Below are 22216 nucleotides of genomic sequence, written 5' to 3'. Positions count from 1 at the left end.
CCTGCAAGAATTTTTCCATAATTGAATAGATATTGTGGATTCTTCATTTATATTAATTAATGAATTTAATTCTAGAATTTGTATACATTTGTTTTCCATCTATCCCCTTCACCCAAATCTTGGGGGGGTGGATGCAGTGTATCATGCACTTTATTCCATATAAAACATGGACATCTGTTATGCTTCCATTTCTCTTAGTTTCAAATGTATTTCCTTTATGTAAAAGTGTGAATAAATTAACGTACTTTAGTACTAAATTAGAATATACACAGAAGATTAAATTTAGCGTAAAAATAAATGCATCAGGTATTAAAACCAAGCACAATTTATATCTTAACATTTTTGCTCATTTTCCCATGCAGAGTTTCTCATTATGCTATTTTTAATTTAAAAATTCACGTATGAGTTTAATGCACATAACCAAACTGGCTATTGTTAACAAAGTTTTAAAACAGCAAATGCACCATCTTAATTAGCATCTAAAACTTTAAATAGAATGATCCAGATTATAATGCTATTGCTTATACTCTGGTTTAGGATATAACTTATTGAATGTTTTCCTTCATCTAGTTGACTAGTATGGAGATTATAATTCTGGGGAAAAACAAAACAAAAACTAAATAGTGTTATAAATTTTAAAAACAGTGTATAGGGTCATTTATCTATAAAACTGAATTTGAAAAATTCTTAAACATTAAACTTAAATTTCATGTTATCCTAACATTTTGTACATAATTTTTTTGCAGTATTGTTGTAAATATGTTGCCAGCCTAGTTGGCCGAGTGGTTAGCATATACGCTCTCCAGCCAAAAGGCTGCGGATTCGAATCACACACCATGGGCATGGATGTTTGTGATTGTCTGTGAAAATAATAATGGTGGTGGTCGGCAGTAGATCGCATTGGTGTAGATGATGAAGATAGTTGCATTTGATGGAGACAGAGAGTTGTAGAGTAGGTGCCCTCCTCGAAGAGTCTTTGGACTCCTTGGAGGTGTTATGTAATAATAATATAGGCATTCACGAGCACTAATACACACACACACACACACACACACACACACACACACACACACACACACACACACACACACACACACACACACACACACACACACACACACACACACACACACACACGTGTGTGTTTACCAGTAATGTCACTTTGGATGTATAAATTTGGATGTGCAATAAAGTACAAACTGTACTTTATTGCACAATTATGCAACATCTGGTGCAGTTTAAAATACAATATAATGATGAATTAATCTCTTTCGGTGGTAGTCACGATGATGAGTGTAACAGTCATGTAAGTCAAACCAGGCATCTTGAGGCATGGCCTATTTTACACCTAAGAGACCCTGATGTCAGCAAATATTCCTACTCTATAAGTACGCCTTCCTACTTAGAGGAAATTCCTGTTGGACTCACTAGGTGATAAATGGCTTTGATTGCCTGGTGAAATACCACCACTACCTTGCTTATTGGGAGTTCTGGTTTCTCTCTCTCCTGAGCTTTTTAACATGTAGCATGAGTGAATGGTACCATTACAGCATCACCTAAAGACAAGGCGGACCTCCTGGCATCATTGTTTTCATCTAACTCCTAAACAGATGAAGGCAAATTATCTCCTTTACCTGGAACATTGAATTGCATGCTTTCCATAGCTTTTCCTAACCTAAATACCAAAAATGGTTCTGGTCCTGATGCACTTCCCACCACTTGTGCTCAGGATGTGTTCCTGAAATGACCTCCTGTTTATCATCTATACACTGTTATAATCAGCGGTATACAGTAGGTATTCTAGGGGTGTGCTGTGATAAAGTAACATTATTAAAAACTCATTAAATTTGTATAAAAAAAAGTTACTATATTAAGAAACTGTTCTATTTATGCATTGATTTAACCCTTTGTTTCCTAGATATGAAATAAACAATGTAAATTTGGAAGAGGTGGATGTGGTTTATCATCAACCTGAACTATTTAAACTTCACCTTGTATTCTTGGTTTGAAAAAAAGTGTACACAAAATTTCAGTGCTGTTTCCCCATTGTTGAAGGGTAAAAGTAATTAAAAATAATTAACTTAAGTCCTCGTGGTTTCCTATTTAGATAACTTGTTGGCTGCTGATAGTCTACTGTGTAGAACCACTCTACTTGGAGTATTGACAGCTTACACACCCTTAATTGCTGTGCAAATTTTAGTCATTGCATATGAGCCAGCATGTGTAGTACATTACTTCTGCTCACCTTCAGCTGTTAAAAATGCAGATAGATGCCTTGTTGCCTACACAAAGGGAATCAGATTACTCTTTGTTTATGACTAGTCAGCATGTGCTTTCTTACAAACATTGTATGTGATTACTGTCACATTGTATCTTGATGTTTGTAACTGTTCACAACTATTTATTTCAAATAACTGGTCAAAAATGATTTCTTCATGCATTTTTTGTGTGTGCCGCACACACCTAGCACACTCAGAATATGTCCCTGGTTATACTCATCTGGCATCTACTCTTACATCAGAGAAGCAAGCCTACATACAGCCAATTCCAAAAAAAAATAAAAATAAAAATCTACTACTACTAAAAAAAATAAACTACCATCCAACTAATGACTGCTCTCATTAGTTGGATGGTAGCTCTCTAATGGTTGCTCTCACCTCAGTGTTGTCCAAAATAATGGAGAAGGTCATCAACAGTCAACTTCTTTGATATCTGGAAAACTGTCACCTAATAATTGAACACCCATATGAATTTTTCCAGTCAAGATCCACAGCTGATCTTCTAGCACACACACCCACCTCTGGACGTTTGTCATATGTTTGGAAAAACCTGTACGGTTGCACCTGACATTTCCAAGGCATTTGATAAGAACTGGCATTGAGAGCTTTTTAGCAAATTGCTGTCTTATGTCTGTTTTCCTCCCTTTGTAATTGGATTGCCAGCTTTCTCTCAGATCATTTGTTGTGTGTAATGGTGGAAGGTGTTCCTCAGGGTTCTTATTTGACCAACCCTCTTATATATAAATGATCTGCTCTCATTGACCTCCAGCCTTATTCACCGTTTTGCTGATGATAGCACTCTGCATTCATCGTACTTGTGGTAAACTTTGCAATGCTCAGACATCTCAAGCTTCAAGATCTACCCTGCAACAACAGCCTAGTCAATTTCAACACTACAAAAACAGTTTCTTGTTTTCTCATAAAGAACTAATTAGTTCCTCTCCACTTTATAATGCTTCATCAGTGGAGCCAGGCTAGAAATACCAAGATTTTAGTAATATAGAGTAGCTCACAGATTTTAGTAATACAAAGTGGCTCACAGAGCTTATAAGCTCTATATTACTAAAATCTTGGTATTTCTAGCCTGGCTCCCACTGATGGGACCTCAATAAAGTTCGAAACCGGTCTGGGTAGCCCTTGCCTTTAATACAAAGCATCATACATCTCCTCTAGGAGATGTGCTTTGCATTATGGGTAAATATTACGATTAGTGATCAGAGCTTATACTACTTTTAACGTGAGTTGCTTTGGTCTTGCACTAAGTGCAGGGTCAGCTAGACTTGCAATGCTTGCAGGCGCAAACTTGATTTGTTTGTCTGTTTGCTTACTTGGGAAATGGAGTAAAACCAGGTTTAAAATTGCTTGGTATCTTTAACATCAACCGTGTTATAAAAAAAACTTTTTAATTTCTCGATGTTTCGATCTTCATATTAAGATCATCTAGAGCATATACAAATATACAGGACAAGCTGAGTTACATTACATACAGTAAGCTACAGAAACAATGATTTCATTACAGGTTATTCTACTGGGATGACTTCTAGTGAAAAAAAAAAAATATTATTTAGAAACTACATCAAGCTAAATTCTATTTATGATAACATGAATAAATATTCTTTCTTATAGATAGTTTTCTTTCAGTAACAATGATGTCCTATTTTTAGCATTACAATTGTTATTTTTGATTTATGATCCTGGATTATCTATAGTCCTGTTTATAGTTACTCTTAGAGAGGAAGGGTCCGTGGATTGAATATGTGCCTTCCATATGTTCGGGATTTTTAGACCATCATTATTGTTCAGATTTGGGGTGGTTGATAATAATCTCACGGGCTTCCTTAAATTTGCGTTCATACCATGTTTTGGTGTGATGTAGACAACTAGTGCTTTTCCAGTCAATTCTATGTAAGGTGTTCAGAGCATGATCAGAAAGACCAGCTTCACCATAATTATTATATTTAATGTATTTTTTTTTTTACTAAGTAATTTAAGGAAATTACAACGTCACTAGGATATACATTAAAATAAATTTTAATATATTTCAATATTTAGGCAATGTCACGTTGCCATTTTCAAGAAACTTAAGAACAAGTCACGTGCATGCAGGCACAACAAACAGTAAATGAGGAAGAAGCAGGAAGCTATTATTTCTCCTAAAGCCCTGATGGTGCCCCCTAGCGGGCAGTGTTGGTATTCTTGGGCGATTCGGCTGAAGGTCTTCTGATGTAGGTTTCCCAAATTTGAGGCAGTCTCATGCAGCCAAGTTTGTTGAGGTTTGGATTGTTTCTTAGGGCTGAAACTGATTCCATGAAAAGCCTTTCATACTTGTATTTACTACGGTGTACTATCGTGGCTTTCTTCCACCGTATTCTATGGCAGGTATCCAGTGCATGGTCAGCAAGACCAGAGTGGCTGTACTGGTGAAACTGGATGTAGCCCTTGTGTTCTGAAATTCTGACATTGGCTGTCCTGCCTGTTTAGCCAAAGTAGGACAGCTTACAGCTGCAAGGGACCTGGTATACACCAGGTAGGTCTAGGGGGGGGGGAGGTCGGTCTTTAGTAGAGCGGATAAGGGATGTCAATTTTTTATATGGTCTGTAACAAGAAGTTAAGTCATGTTTTTTTAGGATTTTTGTAATTTTTTTCCGAAGTGCCTCGGATATAGGGTATGGTGATGGATTTAGAGTAATCCTTGTTGGGAGGGGGGGGGGGGGGTTGTAGTTTACTGGTTTCAAGATTTTTTGGATTTTTTTTGGGGGGGGGTAGCCATTGCCTGAGAATGTGGTTTAGTTCTGTGGTTAGGCCATTGTCATTTGAACAGATAAGTTTAGCCCTGTTGTGTAGTGTCTTAATGACTCCATATTGTTGTGAGGAGGGGGGTGGTGGGATTGTTGGTGAATGTATCTGCCTGTATGGGAGGGTTTTCTATAGCCTGAGAAAACCAAGGTTCCATCAGGCTGGCGAGTGACTAGTGTGTCTGAGAAAGGAAGGCAGTTTTTTTCTTCTTCCAGGGTGAATTTGATTCTGGGGTGTTGGTTGTTTATATAGGAAGGAGAGGAGTGCATCAGAGCTAAGATATGTAGATGATGTGTTCTCTATTTGGCCTCATGGCCAAGACATGTTAGACTCCTTCCTCAGTCATCTCAATAGTCTACATCCAAGAATTCAGTTCACTTTGGAAAAGGAAAAGAACAATTGTTTACCCTTCCTAGACACCTTAGTCACACTCCTGCCTAATGATACACTTACCTTCACCGTATACAGAAAACCCACACACACAGGCAGATACATTCACAAACTCTCCCACCACCACCCCTCTCAACAATATGGCATTATTAAAACTCTTACCAAGAGAGCCCACAATCTTTGTTCCAGTGGAATCGCTCTCACTACTGAGCTTAACCACATACACAGCACTTTCCTCTCCAATGGCTACAGTGATCACAGTATCAAAAAAATAATCAACTCCTCCCCCATTCCCTGTCCTTCTCGTCAACAAGATTTTAAAAATGCCATCACCATACCTTACATCCGTGGCACATCCGAAAAAATAGCCAAGATACTAAAACAGTACAACCTACACACAGCATATAAGCCCCACTGCAAACTGGCTACCCTTATCCGTTCTACGAAAGATCAGCTCCCTCCTCTCTCTCTCTGCCTGGAGTTTACAAAGTACCCTGTTCCTGTAAGCTGGCGTACTTTGGACAGACAGGCAGATCAGCATCCATCCGTCTAGAGGAACACAAGTCTTACATCTTCAAACACAACTATGACCATTCAGGCTTGGCTGACCATGTTTTGGACACCACCCACAGGGTATGGAAGAAAACCACCATACTCCACCACAGCAAATTCAAGAAAGAGAGACTTTTCTTAGAAGCAGCAGCAGCTCTCAAAAACCAACGAAATCTCAATAAATACGGTTGCATTAAGCTTCCGAAGATTTGGGAAACACTCATCACCAGAGTTCCCACCTTACATTCCAGGCCACCTACTACTGCCCTTAGCTAGCGCTCTACCTAGATAGGACTTTAGTGTCACCCACGTGGTTGGGCTTAGTATTGTTTGTTATTTGTGTATATGTTACATGAATTGTTTTTGTAATCCCCGTAGATGTCCTAGTGACTAGGACGAAATATAGGAAGTATTAAATTCTATTTTAATTCTTTTTGAGTGTTGTAAAAAATCCATTAAGCCTCCAACATGAAGTGCATCAGGGCCATGTGGCCAAATAGCGAACACATCATCTACATAGCGAAGCCAAATGGTTGGTTTTTGTGGGGCAGAGTTTAAGGCTTTCTCTTCAAAAGTCTCCATCTAAAAGTTGGCCAAGGGTGGGGAGAGTGGAGAACCCATGGCTGTCCCCTCTATTTGTCTGTAGACTTTTCCTTGCCAAACAAAATAGCCCGAGTTCATTGTGAACTGAAAAAAGGCTGTGATGTCAGGAGGAAATTTAGCTTGGATTAGCTCTAAGGATTCTTTGAGTGGGACATTTGTAAATAAGGAGGAGACATCAAAACTGACTATTATGTCAGTGTGTTTGAGTGTAAGGTTTTCTATGTTGGCTTTGAAGTGGGCTGAGTTTTTGTGTGTGAAGATGTGTCGCCAGTATAGTGGTAGAGCGCTTTGGCCAAATGTTTAGCTAGTTTGTATGTGGGAGAATCAATGCCATCCACTATGGGCCGTAATGGCAAATTTTCCTTATGTATTTTTGGGAGTCCATAAATATGGGGGGGGGGGGGTTCGGAGTTAAATAGTTTTAATTTGTTAGTGATTTCCACAGGCAAAGAAGTGACCTTCTTAAGGAGCCTGTGGAATTTTCTAATTTGTGAGTTGGTGGGATTGTACTCGATAGGAAGGTAAGTAGCCCGATTCTAACAAAGCTTTCAGCTTACTTGTGTAATCCTTTTGGTTAAGCAGTACTGTGGCGTTCCCTTTATTAGCTTTGGTGATTATTATTTTCTTGTTTTTCTTTAATTCCAGTAGAGATTTAATTTCCTTGCTGGGCATGTTGGCTTTTGGTGGTTTAGCTTTGGTCAGAACACAAGCTACATCCAGTCTAATATCGTTGGCGACGTGGTTTGGAAGATGTCACATCCCGCGTTCAATTCTTATCATAATATCTTCAGCAGGTATTCTTCTGGGCGCAATGGCGAAGTTGTGGCCACATATGAGGGCGTCGACTGCTTCAGGTTTTACACTAATTGACGAAAGGTTTCCTTAAATTACTTAATAAAAAATGCATAACCAACGTCTAAGCCTTTCCACAAGAAATATTATTTAATGTGTCGTTTATATTCTCTTTGTCTGATAGGAACTGTGCATCCTGCTTCCCCTATATACGGTATGTTACAGGTGCAATGAATACGGTATACTTCAGGGTGGGCCAGCAGAGGGAATGGGTCTTTGGATGAGTTGAGTAAGCTTTTTAATTTTGCAGGCGGCTTAAAGGTGGCTTTGAGGTTGTCGTTACTCAAAACTGGCTACAAAAGGAAAAATCGGAACTTTCAAACTACTTAAACACAGATATCTGGATGATCCTGGAAAAGATGACGGACAACACGGTGAACCATATCCTTCAAACGAAGAAAGAAAACTTCATTTCCAAATTTCTTAGACTAAAAGATCAACAAACCAACGGACATATTCAAATTTCTCCACAGTGAACGATAACAACCAACCAGAAATAAGAAACAACAGAAGCCACCAATTGCCTGCAGGTAACGGTAACGTAGTTAACCTATCCAACCACATTTTAAACAAAGATGAACTCTCGGTACTTTACAAAGGTCTAAATTTTGCAGTAGCACTGAAATCGATAAACAAACTGGAATTTATTTGTAATATTGAAAAAGGCTTAACATAGCAGACAAAATACATTTAGAAACTGCTAACATTTTAAATCATAACAAAACAATAACAAGCAACTTAACGAAGCACGAAATAACAGCGGTGAAATCATTAAAATCAAATCCGAAGATCATAATAATTAGAGCCAATAAAGGAAGTGCCTCCGTTATTTTAAACTGAACCACTTATATAGAAAAAATAAATGTTCTAGTCTTGGACAATAATACATATACCAACTCGTTAACTACAACCCAACCAATAGAATAAAAAAGAAAACAGAGAAACCACTTAAATCAGTTACCACATGGCCCGAAGATACGGTCAAGAAACTATTTCCGCACTATGCTCGTTTCCTAAGAATTCACGGGCTACCAAAAATTCACAAACAAAACACACCACTATGGCCGATAGTTGAAGTGATAGATAGCCCGAATTATCACTCAGCCAGGAAATTAGCGGCAACACTCAAGGAGTTGGTAGGTTATTCCCCCTCCTATATCAGAAACACACAACACTTCATAAGCATTATCCAAGACATTACATTAAAAAAATATGATTTATTAGCAGTTTTGACGTCTCTTCCCTCTTTACAAATGTCCAAATCAACGACACAATCCTTCTTTTACAAAACAAATTCCCTCCAGATATGGTACTCTTAATGCATGTATTACGTTCTGGTTATTTTGTATGGCAAAATGCTTTCTACCTACAAATAGAAGGCACAGCCATGGGCTCACCATTATCCCCTCTATTGCTAACTTTTATGTGGAACATTTTGAGCACCATGCTTTAGATTCCTCTCCTTTAAAACCCAAAGTCTGGCTTAGATACGTTGACAATGTTTTCGCGATCCGGTCCCATGGCCGCCAGACACTAGACACATTCCTTAGCCACCTAAACAAACAACACAAATGCATACAGTTCACAATTGAGATTGAAAAACAGAACACACTTCTGTTTCTAGATACACTCGTTACACATCTTCCTTCTGGCAATCTTTCCTTCACTGTTTACTGGAAATCGACACATATTGACCAATATATACACATAAACTCCTACCACCACCACCCAACACAAAAACTAGGTGTCATCAATACTTTAAAAAAAAGGGCTCTGAAGATCTGCTCCAGTGAGCATGCACTCTATGTTCATTGGGCATCTACAGATGCCATATGGTCACTCTGATGCTTGGTGATGTTCCACACCAGGCCTCGCCATGTAGTCCTGTTGTTTGTTTTTCTGGCAGCCTCAACTCTCTGAAGATCAGTCACTTCACACACGCCATCCATCCATCTCATTGATGGTCTACCCCTGCCTCTTTTTCCAGGAAGTTTACCTTCTATTACTGTTCTGAGAAGTCCTCCTTCCATCCTTTCTATGTGTCCAAAATATTTTAACTTTCTTCTGTCAATATCCTTAAGGAGCCTTAAAGTTCTACTAATCTTTTCTAACACCCATTCATTTGTACGCCTTTCAGTATATGATATCCTGAACAGCCTTCTGTAACACCACATCTCAAAAGCAGATATCCATTTCTTATCTGACTTCTTTAGGTTCCAAGTCTCGCATCCATAAGTCGCTGTTGGAAAAACTATTGCATCCAAAATCCTCAACTTTGTTTCCATGGAGATAGATCCATCCATCCTTCCAGATTTTAGACAGGTCTTTGACTGTTGTTTTAGCCATTCCTAACCTTTTTCTGACATCTTCTGAACAGCAATTCTTCACATTAATAATGGATCCCAGGTACTCAAACTTGCTGACTTTCTCGATTAAGATACACTTGTTTCTCAAGAGCTTCTCTGTTTGTTTTTCCTTTGAGAACCACGATCTTTGTCTTGCTAGAATTGAGTTGAAGTCCTCTGTTATTACTGATCTTGTTAACTTTGTCAAGAATTAGTCCTAGTTCTTCCATGTCATTACAAAGGAGTACTGTCTAATCAGCGTACCTCAGATTACTGATCAATCTACCTCCTATCGTAATTCCTGTCCTGAGCTCATCCAATGCTTCACGCATGATGCCCTCTGTATATATATACTAAACAAGTGAGGAGAAAGTAAACATCCTTGTCTCACTCCTTTTCCAACTTGAAGCGAGTCAGTCAATCCAACACCTGTTCTGTGGCTTCTTGCTCCTTATACAAGTTGGCTATCAACCTGATAGTGTGTTGAGGAAAACCCATTCTTTTCATTACTTCCCACAGTTTCATGCTCAACACAGTCAAAAGCTTTAGAGTAGTCTAAGAAACACGTTACCAGAGGAAGTCTGAAAGACGAATTTAAAGTTAACAGCAGTATTTTCAAAAAAATGGTTACAGCCAAAACACCATTAACAAAATTCTCTACAAGACCTCAATAAAAAACAAAGACAAACTAGACTACAATAAAACTATAACCATTCCTTATATTAAAGGGACATCAGATAAAATAAATGGAATACTACAAAAATAAAACCTCAAAGCCACAATTTAAACCTGCAAAATTAAAAAGCTTACTGAACTCATCCAAAGACCCACTCCCTCTGCTGGCCCACCCTGGAGTATACCGTATTTATTGAACCTGTAACATACCATATTTTGGGGGAGAACAGGACGCACAATTCCTATCAGACAAAAAGAACATAAACTACACGTTAAATATAATAATTATGGCGAAGCTGGCCTTTCTGATCATGCCCTGTGAACACCTTACATAGAATTGACTGGAAAAGCACTAGTTGTCTACATCACACCAAAGTATGGTATGAATGCAAATTTAAGGAAGCCTGTGAGATTATTATCAACCACCCCAATCTGAAATAATGATGGTCTAAAAATCCTGAACATATGGAAGGCACATATTCGACCCACGGAACCTTCCTCTCTAAAAATAACTATAAACAGGACTATAGATAATCCAGGATCCTAAATCAAAAATAACAATAGTAATGCTAAAAATAGGACATCATTGTTACTGAAAGAAAACTATCTATAAGAAAGAATGTTTATTCATGTTATCATAAATAGAATTTAGCTTGATGTAGTTTCTAAATAATATATTTTTTTTTTTTTCACTAGAAGTCATCCCAGTAGAATAACCTGTAATGAAATCATTGTTTCTGTAGCTTACTGTATGTAATGTAACTCAGCTTGTCCTGTATATTTGTATATGCTCCAGATGATTATCTTAATATGAAGATCGAAACGTGAGGAAATTAAAAGTTTTTTATAACATGGTTGTAAAGTCCATAATTTCTAAAATGAATGCTGATCACCGTGCAACACTAAAGAAAAGATTTGAGTTAGCAGGCTTGTTACTCCCGTAGCAAGAAATCAATAAACTGTAAGCTAACTATTGGATCACCTACTTTTTAATTATTAACATGTCAAGATGTGCACAAATAAATTGCCTGGTTTGCCTGTGGGATGGGACACAAGAAATTGGCTTGTACTTTGTATATTATGTTGGCATGCCAGAAATTGTGTGCACTTTCTATCAACCCAGAAATTAGAGAGGAAGGAATGCTGGTTTTAATTTATAAGTGACCAATAAGAAAGGGGATTTTTAATTTTGAGTGGTACATTTCAGTTGCTAAATAAGTGTATTGAGTTATGTGCAAACGTATTGCCGGCCCGGTTGCCAGAGTGGTTAACGTATCTTCCCTCCAGCCAAACGGCTGCTGTTTCGAATCCTGCTGTGGTCATGGATGTTTGTGATTGTCTGTGAAAATAATAATGGTGGTGGTGGTGGACTGTAGATGATGAGGTTGAGTGGTGGAGATGGAGAGTTGTAGAGTAGGTGTCCTCCCTCAGCGAGTCTTGAACTCCCTGGAGGTTTAAAATAATAATAATATAGTACAGGAATATGAATTATTTTTATATGATAGCATTTTTTAGTAGTTAAAGAAAGGTGTATGTGTATATATATTTTCAGAATTCATTTTTACTCGGTTGGAATATTATGAAAAACCTTTAATGACTAATACCGAGTATTAGTCATTAAAGGTTTTTCATAATATTCCAACCGAGTAAAAATGAATTCTGAAAATATCTACTTTCCTGATGACGAGGAATTAAATTCACTGGTCAAAGAATATCAGAAGAATCTCACTCGGTATTAGTCATTAAAGGTTTTTCATATATATATATATATATATATATATATATATATATATATATATATATATATATTGAAATATATATATATATATATATATTGAAATATATATATATATATATATATATTGAAATAATTCGGTAGATACATATCGACCCAGTAATTTAGAGTGGTTATTTGGATGATATATTGAGCACAGTGAATTATTGGGAGGGTCCTATGAACTATAGCATGAATTATATGCATGTTTAAAATATGCTTAATTTAAAAAAATTCCTGAAAATGTCTGCTGTCCCATTGTATTCTATTATTTTACCTGAAGAAACCAAGAATATCCTTTAGTTTTTCAAGATTTATTTCAAAGAAAACACTTGCCACTAACTCTTTGGAAATGACTTCTTGGCATAAAAAAAAGAAAAAAAAAAAAGCAGAATAAGAAATTAAGTTTGATGTAAAATATGTTTTGAACTTTGTTATAGAGAAAGGGTTACATTTTTCTACATACAGAAAAGCACATGAATTGTCATGGTTATATACAAAATATTGCAATTTTGGTTTTTATTCATCAAAAAATAAAAAATTATTAAAGTAATACTGATTGTGATAGTTTTGTATGTTTTGCATTTTCCATGATTGTAGAGCAGAGGAGAAACCCATTCAATTTAACATAAACATTAACTATCGGCATATAAAAGTATAAGTGAATTTTTTTGATAATGAAAACACATACTTGCTTTCCAAGTGTTCTTCACCTTTTTCAAAGTGGTTTAGAAATTTAATAAAATCAGTAGAAACAGCTTGCTGGTCAGATAATTGAAGGGTTGGATAACTTAAGGTAAAATTACATGGTGCTGTATCATGTCAGATGACATTAACTAATTCAAGGGTTGGTTAATTGAAAATTCATTCAATTCACTGACACTGATTCAGACTAACAATATTACTGCACCTGCAACCTTGATATTGTTAGAATTAATGAAATTAAAAAATAAAAAAATTATGGCTTTCCTCTTGCTACTTTTTTAGAATTTGTAGTAGATTACAATCATAATTATGTTAATCATGTATACATAAATTCATTTCTGCAATGAACAGTATTTTGAAAAGCAAAATAAGTTTTTTCTCTGACATTTAATAACATAAATTACTTAATTTTCTCTCATTAAGACAAGTCATAATTAATATTGAAACGAGAATTCCATTAGCTGTCGATGAATTGAGTGATCTTAATTAAAGATGCCAAGAAATTATATCATTGGTTTTATCCTTTATCCAAGTGTAAGCAAACAAAGTTTACATGTGAAGTAACTTTATGACTGGGCTACTTGTATATAGAGACTAATAATGACCTTACATTAATTGCTTTAGTATTCCATAATGCAGCACATCCATATGAACATGTATAATGCTATGCATTATGGGAAGGGCCACTACCCAGACTGGTTTCAACCTTTACTGAGGTCTCATCGGTGGTAGCTAGAAATGATGCCAAGGTTCAAGTAATGCAGAAGTCATATTTCCACATACAACTAGTCAAATGGTGTCACACCTTATTAAAATACTCTGGATTAGAGATGTTGAAAGTTTTTTCACTTGGTTACATTATTAAGATGCCAAGAAATTATATCCTTGGTTTAAATCCTTTATCCAAATATAAGCAAATAGTTTGCTTACACTTAAGAGAAAGATGTCGCACTATATAATAAGGTATGACATCTTTTGACTACTTGTATATGGAAATATGACCTCTGCATTACTTCAACATTGGTATCACTTCTAGGTCTGACTCCCACTGATGAGACCTCAATAAAGGTCAAAACCAGTCTGGGTAGTGATCCTTCCCATAATACATAGCATTATATATGTCCGTAAAGATATGTGCTTTGCATTATGGAATACTAAGGCAAGTGATGTGAAGTCATTAGCCTCTATATATGAGTTGCCCAGTCATGAAGTTACTTCTCGTGCAAACTTTGTTTGCTTATACTTAGTTCAAGGATGAAATCATGGATATAATTTCTTGGGCATCTTTAATTTATAATATAACCAAGTGAAAAAACTTGCAACAAATCAAGTGTTATAGAGGATAATATAGTATAACATGAAAGGTTTGCATTATTACTAACTTCCTCTCAACAATTCACCAGGTCTTTTTTCCTGGCATTTTGCAAATATTTCCTTTTCCACATAAGTGGCCATTACTGCCTTAGAACTCGATTCATGCATGCCTGAATGCTAACAGTATCAAGACCCTTCATTATATCTTCATTTTTAATATGAAGATAGAAGAATACCATCTGATCACTAATTTTTCTTATAACTCATATCTGTGATCTCCAATGTTTGATCAACTGCTTTATTTCTAACCAAGCTCTCAGATCCATAAGTTAAAATTAGTTTGCACATTGTTTCGAAAACAGTTACTTTAATATTTTGATACCTTATCCATACTCTGCCATACAACTTTGCTTATTAAGTTTATTTCATATTTAATTTGTCATTTTTGCTAAAAAATTGTGCCTAAATAGCTGAAATGTTATTTTCCTTTCTTTAGGTTTCCCATTAAAGGTGCAAATGATGTTTTCAATGTTCCTGTCTGTTTTCATAAAATTTTGGCTTCTTATTCTTCTTCTTCAACCTTCTGGTTCTGTCCACTGCTGGATGAAGGTCTCCCCCATCATTTTCCAGATCACTCAGTTTTCTGCCTCTCCCATCCATCTCACTCCTGCAATTTGTTCCAGTTCATCTCTCCACCTTCTTCTCAGTCTTCCTCTTTGTCTTGCTCCATCCATTGGTCTCCACTCTGTTGTTTTTCTAGTCCATCTCCCGTCACTGCATCTGGCAATATGGCCAGCCCATTTCCACTTAGCCTGTTTAATGTATTTTACAATATCCATGACACCTATTTGAGATCTTATCCAGATATTTGTCTTCCTATCTCTTAATGTTATTTTTAGCATACTTCTTTCCATGCGATGTTATGTTGTTTTCTCAGCTTTTTGTTTAGGCTTCTGTTAAAGTTTGTTTCTCCTCCATATGTTAGGACAGGAAGTATGCACTGGTTGAAAGAGCTTTCCTTTTTAGATGCATAGGGATGTCACTTCTGAATATGTCTTTCATTTTCCCATAAACCATCCATCCATCCAAGGTGAATTCTTTGTTCAGTCTCTTTTCTTTGGCACTCCTCAAAGGATAACAATTGGCCCAAATATGCATATGAAGTAACTTGTTCTATTTCATGGTTTTCAGCTTTGATAGTTCTATGGTTTATGTATTTATTCATCGTTATTTTTGTTTTTTCTCTATTTATTTTTAATCCAATTTCTCTGGAGGCTTCATTTTGCTGATTTAGCCTTTCTTCCAGATCTTCATGATTATCTGCTATTAGGACAATATCATCTGCAAATTTCAGATGATGCAGCCTTTCTCCATTTATGTTTATTCCTTTTGTTTCCCAATCAAGGCTTCTAAAGACTTCCTCTAGTGCAGCTATAAATAATTTGAGAGATATGGTGTTGCCTTGTCGGATGCCTTTTTGTATTGGGAACTTTTCACTGTTTTTATGTAATTTAATTATAGAAGTTGCATTATTGTAAATATGTTTTAGTGTTTCAAGATATGGTTTCTCAATTCCTTGGGTTTAAGTGCTTTTAGTGTTGCAGATGTTTTAACTGAATCAAATGCTTTTTCATAGTCTATATAGGCCAGACATAAGGATTTATTGTATTCGATTGATTTTTCAATGAGCCGTCTTAATGTGTGAATATGGTCCAAAGTATTGTAATTCTTCCTAAATCCAGCTTGCTCACAGGATTGCATTCCCTCTAGTTTAGATTTTATTCTATTATTTATAATTGTTGTGAAAACTTTATATATGGTGGGGAGTAGGCTTATAGGTCTGTGGTTTTTAATTTCTTCCTTATTGCCCTTTTTAAAAATTAATATTAGAAGTGAATTGTTCCAATTTTTCGGAATTTTTCTCTGTTTTAGGCATTTATTGAAAAGTTTACTCAACTGTTTGATAACAGGGCTTCCTCCCAGTTTTAAGAAGTCTACCATAATTCCATCTTCTCCTGGGGCCTTTCCATTCTTCATTTCCTGCAGTGTCATTTCCACTTCACCTTGTAAGATCTCACGGGCATCATGTTCTTCCTCACTCTAGTTATCCATAGAGGATTCTTGGATGTCCCGGTCTTTGTCTTCATAGCGTTCAGTATAAAATTCCTGAATTCTTTTGATTATTGGATCTCTATTTTTTATCAGTTCACCATTTTTTCCTCTTACAGCAGCTATTTCCTTTGTTCCAACTGTTAATGTTCGTCTTAGGACCTTCATATTACTATTGGTTTTTATTGTTTCTTTAATTTTCCTAGTATTGTACGATCTAAGTTCATGTTTCATCCTTTTATGTATAGTTTTACAAATTTCCGTATATTCTATTTTATTGGTGTCATTCAAATCTCTTTTCTTATCTCTTCTTTTCTTCATCAGATCTAAGGTTTCCTGTCTTAGTTTTTCCTCTCCTCGGTGCCTTTTTACACCTCCTATTTCTAGTGCACAATTCAAGATATATATTGTTAATATTTCATTAGCATCATCAGTGGTAGTAGCTATGTTTAACTTTTTTAGTTCATTTTTGAGTGATTCTCTATAACAGTGGTAGAGGTTTTGTAGATTCACCAAATTTGACTTTTTTCTTATGAGCTTATTCCGTTCCCATTTTTTGTTGATCCATACTTTTGCTCTTACTAGTCTATGGTCATTTCCTGTGATAAATCTATTAAGCACTTCGATATTATTTATTGTATATCTTCTGTTGGAGAGGATAAAGTCTATTTCATTGTAAGTTTGTCCATTTTCGGTTGATTTTCTTCTTGAAAAAGCTGTTTATAATAAAGAGGTTATTTTCTTCTCAAATTCAGTAAGTCTTTCTCTTTCATTCCTCTGTCCAAATCCAAATTTACCGATGGAGTTCAGATGGTCATCTCTGCTTCCAATTTTGGCTTCTTATTATTATTCTTCTGATTTTCATATACCTAATTTGTTATAGCTTATAGTACTTGTTTAATTTACTGAGGTAATCCTGTACTTTTCTAATGAATTTGATTAAGAGTATAACATGCATAAAGAGCTGAGTTTGAATATCTTTGACTTTTGATATCAATTTAATGCCATTTCATAACAGTGGAGATAGCATTTACCTTTGTCTCACACCTGATTTTACATCAGGCTATTTTCCCCATTTACCCAGTATATGCTATAAATTGGATATTATGCAAAGAAATATATAATATTCTGAACAGTTTTTTGTCATGGTACCTTACTACGAGGAGATACTATTAAAGATGTCAAGAATAACCAAAAATAACCATAATCTGATATTGGTATGCACATGCATTTTCTAGTTACGGATGCTGCTAGGCATCGTGAATGTGCAGCTTTCTGTGCCACTCTAGCCAGTGGCATCATCCTGTGCGAACTGATTCACTGTTCTGGCTGGTTTTTTTTTGTTAGTGCTTATAAGCAAGCTTGATGATTTTTTGATGGCTGACCATAAGGAACAGTGTATGTGAAAATTTAATTTCTTTTGCGTAAAACCCAGATGAAACTCTTGTTATGCTTCAACAAGCCTTTAGGATGATGCTTTAGGTAAATGCAGCACTAGAAGTGTATTCCCATTTCAAAAATGGGACATGTCAGTTGAAGACCAACCATAATCTGGCTGATCTTCAACAAGCATAAATGATGAAAACGTCATAGATTTGCCAGGCAATCAATGAAGATGGTTGAAAGATCATTGAGCAAGTTTCTGAAGAGACTAATTTGTCATGGAGTTCATGCCATCAAATTTTAACAGATTTGCAAACGAAGCATGTGTCCACTAAATTTGTACCTCTTTTGCTCACAGAGGATTAAAAGGAAATAATAATAAAATCATGTGAACGTTTGCTGCAATTTGAGGGAGCAAGTTCTTAATGACCAGAACTTTCAAAAGTTGTGACTGGGTTATGATCCAGAAAGAAAACGGTCATCAAGCCTTGTCTTGATGATTGTTCAATAGTTCTTAATGAAAAACAACATGGCAGTTGTTCTCCACTCTCTTTCTTGCCTGATCTCTCTCTCTCTCTATGTGACTTTTAATTTCCACAGATAAAGAAAGGGAGAGCTTTTCATTGATTTGGACGAAGTGAAAGAAAAGTTGCTGGAGGCCATAAACAGTATTCCAGTCCAACAATTTTAGAGCTGTTTCCAGCATTGGAAAACACATGGGGACAAGTGCATTGACTCACATGGAGAGTAATTTGGAGACTAGAGTATGGTATTATAATCTTTAATAAAATATTTTTTAAAAAAAAATATTCCGGTTATTTTTGGGTACCCTCCCCCCCACCTCTTATGTTTCCACATCTCAATCACCATTTCCTTTATATATCCTCAAAGTGAGTATATAGGCTATTATGGCAGTGCTGCATGATTATTTACATTAATACTAATCTCTTATCAACAAGTTTCCTTCAGATTAGTCTGTTACTTGTCATAACTTCAATATTGTCACGTAACTGTTCGGTTATCTAAGACGCTTCTGTCTGAACCAGTGGTGGCTTGTACATAAGCACCACAACACTGCAGTACGTCCAATGAAAAAACGAAAAATTAAATTTTGTCTGTGTTTATAAGTGATAATGATTACAACATTATATAAATGCAATACAACATGTTAAAGGTTACAGCTTATGTTTTAACATTGATTGAATAGTTAATAATTGGAATTGTTCGATTAACGCTTTAGATTATGAAACAAATGCACTGCGATCTAATGCAGTGTCGGAATTATGATGTTTTTGGTCAGTTGTGGCTAGACTCGCTGTTATTCGTTTGCACTTGTCACTGCACATAACAAGTAAATCTGACACTGCTCGTTGAGCAGTATCGCTAGAGATAAATTGTATGCGTGCGCACAATATTTCTGTGAGATACGAAACTTATTATTGGTGTGTGTTCATGGCGAGGGTGAAGTATTTTTGGTAAATCTTATTCTATTTATGGATTTTATTTTCAAATAATATTTTTAATAAATCAGTTTTTTTAATATTTAAATTTACTTATTAATAAATTGCTTACTGATTGGAAAAAATTAATTATTTTTCATCATCATCATCATCAAATTCCTGACATGTACCCTCAAGGGGTGTACAGGATATGACAGAACTACATGAAAAATTTACATCATTACTAACTTCCTATCTACAATTTTCCTCCAAATCAGTCTGTTGCTTGTCAAGACACCAACATTATCAGATCTTATAATTCTATCATCTAAGGAACTTTGTACCGTATCAATCCACCTATATCTTGGTCTTCCTCTGGGTCGTTTTCCTGCCAACCTGGCAGAGAACACTTGTTTTGCTAATCTTTCCTCTCCCATTCTATTTAAGTGACCATACCACCAGAGATTAGCTCTGCTAACGCATTCCTCGATGCTGACAATATCAAGTTCTTTCCTAATATCCTCATTTTTAATATGATATTGCCATTGATGCCATCTGTTCATGCCTCTAATCTTTCTCAGGATTCTCATATCTGTGGCCTCTAGTCTTTGGTCAAGTGTTTTACTTCTGACCCAGCTCTCAGATCCATAAGTTAAAACTGGTTTGAACACTGTCTTTTATACAGCTAATTTAGTGTTCCGACTAATTTCTCTCTTATTCCATATGAATTTATTCAATTGACTTCCCACCATACCAGCTTTGCTGATTCTGTTGTCTATTTCTATATTTAATTTACCATCTTCAGTAAAAATCGTACCTAAGTAGCTGAAATGTTTTACTTGTTCCACAGGTTCTCCATTCACAACACAGTTGACATTTCCAATGATTCTGCTTATTTTCATTGTCTTTTTATTGCTGACCTTCATACCATATTACAACAGTTATTCAATTTAGTCAGAGAATCTTGCAGACTTGTAGCGGATTTATTTAGAAGTATAACATCATCCGCATAAAGCAAAGAGCTGACATTAACATCTCCAATTCTGATATCAGGTTTAATACCATTTTCCTTCATAATGTGATCCATATAGATAATGAATAACAGAGGGGATAATGTACATCCTTGTCTCACACCAGATTTAACATTAAACCATCTTCCTGTACTTCCTTCAATTCTAACTGCTGACTTACAACTCAAATAAAGACTAAGTATTGCTTGATATAATGCCCCATTGACACCATATAACTGTAGTGTATTGAATAGCTTCTCTCTTGGCACCTTATCATATGCTTTTCCAGATCTACAAAACTTAAATACAGATCTTTGTTATATTCCCATGCTTTCTCGACTATTTGTCATAAAGTGAAGATCTGATCCTGACAGCTTCTATTTGGCCTGAATCCAGCTTGTTTTTCACCAAGCTTTTCTTCCACAATTCTTCTCAACCGTTTCTCAAGTATACTTGCATAGATCTTGCCAGGAACACTCAGAAGGGAAATACCTCTGTAATTCTCACATTCAGTTTTATTTCCCTTTTTATATATGTGTACTATGAGAGCTCTACTCCAATCATCGGGAATTCGTCCCTCTGTCCAGGCTTTCTGAACTATGCAGTGCAGCCACTGTAAGACTTTTATACCACCATACTTCAGCATTTCTGGTCGAATATCATCTACTCCTGCTGCCTTTCCACATTTCAAGCCTTTGATGGCTTTTTCTACTTCAAGTATGGATATGTATTCCTGACTGTATGCCTGTTGAGTGTTTTTTTACCACTGTGCTGTCATCATTGCTTATTTCATTTAGCAATTTTTTGAAGTAATTACTCCATACTTCAAAGATATCTTTTTCTCCCATTTTCATGTCACCTTTATCATCTCTAACTCCTTTTACAGCACTCTTTCCTCCATTCCTAAGCTTCTTCAACAACCTCCAGAATATTTTGCCACCTTCTTGATATTTATTTTCTATATTCTTGCCAAAGTCCTCCCATGACTTTTGTTTAGCTAGTTTTACACACTGTTTAGCTTTCTTACATTTGTCTCTGTATTCTGTAAGAGTAAAAGCTGACTTATTTGCCAGGAACTTTTGATATGCTTTCTTCTTTTCCTTTACTGCCTCTTTAACTTCCTGTGTCCACCAGGCAGTTCTGATTTTTTTATCCTTGCACACAACCTCACCACATGCCTCTCTGGCAGAATCAATCAATGTTTTCTTCAGAGTTTGCCACTGAATCTCCAAGGTTTGATTCCTGTTCTCAAACTCTTTCATTTTCTTTTCAATAATCTTTCTGTATTTTAGTCTACAGTTCACATCTGAGAGCTGCTCAACTTTTATTCGCTTTAAAACTTTCTTACATGTTATTCTTTTCAATATGAAATTCAATTTTATCCTGCTCAAGACTAAATAGTGATCACTTCCAATTTCAAATCCTCTGTACACTCTGGTGTCCTGCACCAGGGAGAAAACATCACTATCAACAATAACATAGTCAATGAGACTTTTCTTATTCCTAGCCTCTTCTCTCCATGTGAATTTGTGCACATTTTTATGTTGGAACATGGTGTTAGTAATAACCAGTCCATGTCCTGAGCAGAAATCCAACAGATATTTGCCATTATTATTAGCTTTGCTCTTTTCTCCAAATTTTCCCAAAATATTTTTGTATGTCTCACAATCATTTCCTACTCTATTTAGATCCCCAACAAGGACCAACTTTTCCTTTTTCATTGTGTCAGTTGCTTTTTCTAAAGCATCAAAAAATTCCTCCACTTCTACCTTAGTAGAACCTTCTGTGGGACCATAGGCACAAATAAGTCTCATTGTCCAGTTCCCCATTCTCATATTTGCCCACATTACTCTACTTGAGACTGACTGCCATTCAAGAAGATTAGCCTCATATTTTGTGTTGAATACTATGGCTACTCCTTCTTTTCTTTGCTGTCATTGCCTGAATATAACATTTTGTATTTATTGCTCAGAAAGATCTCACCAGTTTC

General features: G+C 35.9%; 1 protein-coding gene across 9 annotated transcripts in view; it reads left to right on the top strand.

The window, feature by feature from the left end:
- Nucleotides 1–22216, top strand: part of LOC150103963 (bromodomain-containing protein 2-like) — a 539719-nt gene that overhangs the window by 50832 nt on the left and 466671 nt on the right. The gene's annotated exons all lie outside the window — the stretch shown is intronic.

Source organism: Typopeltis vanoorti, chromosome 8, assembly GCF_054136105.1.
Source record: "Typopeltis vanoorti isolate ZY-2024b chromosome 8, IOZ_Tvanoo_1.0, whole genome shotgun sequence".
Lineage (NCBI taxonomy): Eukaryota > Metazoa > Arthropoda > Arachnida > Uropygi > Thelyphonidae > Typopeltis > Typopeltis vanoorti.
The sequence above is the reverse complement of the archived record's forward strand: the minus strand, read 5'-3'. Positions and strand labels throughout refer to the sequence as shown.